This window comes from Lygodium microphyllum, chromosome 4 (genome assembly GCF_053477565.2).
Source record: "Lygodium microphyllum isolate KBCC chromosome 4, Lygodium_microphyllum_v1.1.10, whole genome shotgun sequence".
Classification (NCBI taxonomy): Eukaryota; Viridiplantae; Streptophyta; class Polypodiopsida; order Schizaeales; family Lygodiaceae; genus Lygodium; species Lygodium microphyllum.
Window position 1 is genome coordinate 99,228,629 of NC_141138.1, and position 4,526 is coordinate 99,233,154.

Below are 4,526 nucleotides of genomic sequence, written 5' to 3' on the forward strand. Positions count from 1 at the left end.
AACATACTTAATTTTCTTAATGATTGAATGTGTATTCCTAATTCTATGGTTTTTATCATGCGCACACGTGCATACTGAAGAATCAATAGTCAAGTTTAAAGCTAAATTGAGTTTTCCAGAATAAAAAGGAAGTATTTTTTATCATCTTCAAGTATGTGGAGAAATTACGAGATACATATTGCAATGCTTGCTACTAATTGTAAGGTTTCTGTTGCTTGCCGCTAATTACTTATATCAGGCTTGTCAACTGGAGGAACTGCCATTCATTAGAGAGCAATGAAAAAGTAATTATTAACTCTATTTTTTTAATTCAATGATTCAATGTGTATTCTTAATTCTATGGTTTTTATCATGCGCACACGTGCATGCTCAAGAATCAATTTCAGGTGGTTAAATAATTACTAACTTTGGTTTTTTAATTATGTGAATTGCAATTTTAGGTGGTTAAATAATTGTGCATCTGTTGGTGCGTCTATATTAGCATCTATTTCCGCGGATATATAGATGCAAAATTCGCGTCTATTTACACGCACGTTTACACGCACTTATAGATGCTATGATAGACACGCCCGACTTTGCGCGTCTAACATACGCGTCTATGGCTCCTTTCTGTTGTAGTGCGCGTCTAAATTTGCATTTATTTGCACGTCTAATTTTGCGTCTATAAGCGCGTTTACGTAAACTTAGACGCGCATATACATGCGAAAATAGACGTAAAAGTCAAAATTCAAAAGATACTTGAATCATTTGTTTTCAAACTACGCCTTTCCTTTCTTGTGTTTTTTGCACATTCTAAAGCTCGAGTTTAGTCAGCATGCAGTCTACCTCCACTAGTCTCTTCATGCCTCACCTCCTCATGACTCACCTCTTCTTTCACTTTAAAGAGACAAGAGGGAAAAAAGAAAAGCCAAGGAGAGGAAGACAGAAAGAACAAGAGAGAGGACAACAAGAGGAAGAAGAAGCAAAGGGAGGAGACAACAAGCAGCAAGCAAGCATCAAGGGAGAGTAACTCACCAAGGAGAGGAACAAGGAGAAGAAAGAAGCGCCACCACCCACCACATCAAACACCAAAGGTGAGTCCTCTCTCTCTCTCTCTCTCTCTCTCTCTCTCTCTTTCTCTCTCTGTTTGTGTATTAGGATCTATGATTGAACTTTTTATAGCACAAATAAATCATGAAAGGCGATCGTCGGATTGAAATCAGCCGACTGAGAGCATTTGCCAATGCGTCTAAATTTCAGTACAGACGCAGGTATAGACGTGAAGTTATGTTTGCTATCATTGCGTCTGCAGTCACGTCTCATATCGTGTGTATTCTACATCTGAGACGCGAGAATACAAACTTTCTCGCGCTCTGCACAAAAGAAGCTTTGACTTCAGAGTCGCGTCTCTAGGCGCGTGTATCCTGCATGTCAGACGCAAAAATACACACGCCCTGCCCAAAAGTTTGACTTCAGAGTTGCGTCTCCAGGCGTGTGTATTCTGCATTCCACACGCGAGGATACACGCACGCCCAGAAGCATTGACTTTAGAATCGCATCTGAGAGCGTGTCTATGTTGTATCTCAGATGCGGATATACACACGCTCTGACGAGAGGGTTGACCTCAAGGATGCGTCTGAGAGCGCGTCTATCATGCATTTAAGACGTGATTATACATGCGTGAGCTAGCTCTGATAACAAATAATTTTTTATTTCTAAAATTGAATGAATTTGCCTTTTTTCTGTGTTTTGTTTGTAGATTTCGCATCCTGCACAAGGAACTTTCAATCGATCCCCATATAGGAAAAAAAGAGAATTCCCCATGGAATTCCCTAGTTGAAAATACATATAAGTGGGGAAAGTAAAAACTAGGGAAAATGGGACATTTCCTAGTGAGAATAAGTAGGGAATCACATAAGACCTTTTCTATGTAGGAAATATTTCCTACATAGGAATTTCCTACATAGAAAATTCCTATGTAGGAAATATTTCATACATAGGAAAATACAAAATTTTCTATGTAGGGAATAATTCCTATATAAGAAATATTCCATATATAGGAAAAAAATTCTAGATGTGATTCCCTAGGTACTCTCACTAGGAAATCTCTCATTTTTCCTATTTTTTACATTCCCTACTTATATGTACTTTCAACTAGGGAATTCCGTGGGAATTCTCTTTTTTCCTTATCAATTTATCTACTTTGCCCTTACTCTTAGACATGCTAATGTCAAACAAGAAATTACACAATAAATTTTTAACTAGAAATTTATATAGAGAATGTCATCATTTCTAAGTAAGGATCAATAACATACATCTAATGATCAAAATAGATTAAACAAATTAAGACATCAACATCTACTTCTAGCAACCAAAAGAAAAATGAAAATACTTTTAAAGGAGCATAGAACTAAAAACTAATTAAGCAACATGTGTCTTGAATGTTTTATCCCTTAAATCTCCAATATGTTCCAAAGTAATAAATGTTTGAGTAATCCCTCAAATCTCCAATATGTTGAAAAGCAATAAATTCTTAACTCAAAGTAGAAGTTATGCTAAAACTTCCACATCATCTAGACTAAGCACATTGCTATTTTTGTTTAATACAACTTTGCCATTTCCTAGTAGCCAATAAACAATCTCCTTAATCATATCATCACTTGTTGGCTTCTTTGTATCCTTAATCAAGACTCGAAAGCTAGCTTCAATCTTTTTGAGATTCATGTATGTACTCTTTAAAGAAAAGTACATATCATGAATTGTAGGCACACCAAGATACTTCAAAAGTATGGTTTCCATGTTATCTTTTGTCATATTAACCTGTATTGAATAACAAAAAGAGAATAAGTAACTTATTATACTATGTATAGATAATTAAATGACACGAATTATAATATGAAAAGCTATAAATTTAACTACATGACTATTTTATATATATATATATATATAAACTATAAAGCTACCCTTTAAGCATCATTTGAAATGTTAATCTCAAAGCTACAAATTCAACTACATGACTACAATTATATATATCTAATTAAAATATAAATTAACAATAAAGTTACCCTTTGAGTATCATTTGAAATGTTAATCTCAATGCCTTGGTTTGGGAGATCTTTTAATTCTTAATTCAAATAAAATAAAAAGATTAGATTATGCTTTTCATGTATGACATAAACAAAAATATAAACATTTACATCTAGCACCTTTGGTTCTTTTTCGTTGATACTGGTACCTCGTTTCATGCTCCTTTGTTGCAAAATATCCTTCATCTTTTCACTTGGCTAGTCAACACATAAAATAAATAGTTATATAATAAATCATATCTTTAGTTATTCACTAAACTATGACGCTATTATTCTCTCACAAACATATATCAAATACCTTCCTCTTTCTTTGACTTTTTCGAGATGTTTCATTAATGTCATCATCTGGATTAGCCTACATTCAAAACTAAAATTAGTAATCACATTAAAAACATTTATATAGAAAAAAAAGTTACATACCTTATCATTGCTTGAACTATGGATACTTTGTTCCAGAGTTTCTTGACGTTTAGTTGAGTACATTATTTTGTCTAAAACCATGTGACAATAACTTTGAAAAGCTGGCACAATTTTCCATATCAAGTGTCTCATCTTCATTTTCAACATCCTACATTTTAAGCATGTAAAGGATAAGATACTGTTAAGAACATGAATCATATGGTTAATCTTAAATTTAATATAAAGCAAAGAACCTCATCGAATGTATAACATTGAAATTCTTCAAAGCTCTTTTCTTCCTCCACGAACATATTCATCTATGGGAAATGAAAGTTAATGTATAAGTATCTGTATAAGAGACATTCTCAAAGAAAGTTATTAGATATGAGCTCAAAAGCATTACCTGCAAGGATAAATCTGTTTGCTTGTATTGTTGTCCTTCAAAGGAGCTACTTTCTTCAAGAGGCTACATCAACAAAATAAGATCATGTGTATACATCAAATGTCTCCAAAATATATGGAATCCAGTACAAAAATGATAAACATATAAGATTATAAGATACCTTTTTCAAACCTTGTTCATTCGCAATATCATCCATGCTAGGAATGTATACATCAAGTTGATTAGAATCAATAGTAGCAATATATGGTTCACTCTGCCATCAATAGACACCCCTAAATGAGTATGGGAGAAAAAGAGCCAACCCTACACTTATGATATCAAGCTTATAAATCATATCATCTTACCATTGATGATGTTATGTCATTTGATACATTTTGAAGCTTATCTATATCATCCACTCCAAGAGATGTGGATAATTCTCTCTATATGTCATAAGATTAATAGTTCAATAACTAAGAATCTACACCTCAAATATTAGGAAAGCCAATTAAAAAAAGTAACAATCAACTTACCTTCTTTAAAAAATCTTTTTTCTTCAAATACTTTCTTTCATCTTGCTTTGTACCCTTCCACCAGTCATATATGTCATTCTCTCTCCATATGTACTCACATCCAGTAAACTTCAATGGTAAAATCTCATGGTGATTCTCTGATATAAT

General features: G+C 33.3%; 1 long non-coding RNA gene across 1 annotated transcript; it reads right to left on the reverse strand.

Annotated features, from left to right (window-relative positions):
• Nucleotides 1–3,503: 3,503 nt before the first annotated feature.
• On the reverse strand, nt 3,504–4,115 carry LOC148037375 (uncharacterized). The gene is made up of 4 exons (XR_015690786.1): nt 4,039–4,115; nt 3,868–3,930; nt 3,719–3,781; nt 3,504–3,633 (listed from the first exon to the last, which is right to left on the reverse strand). It is a non-coding gene; the product is annotated as an uncharacterized LOC148037375 (long non-coding RNA).
• Nucleotides 4,116–4,526: the final 411 nt, after the last annotated feature.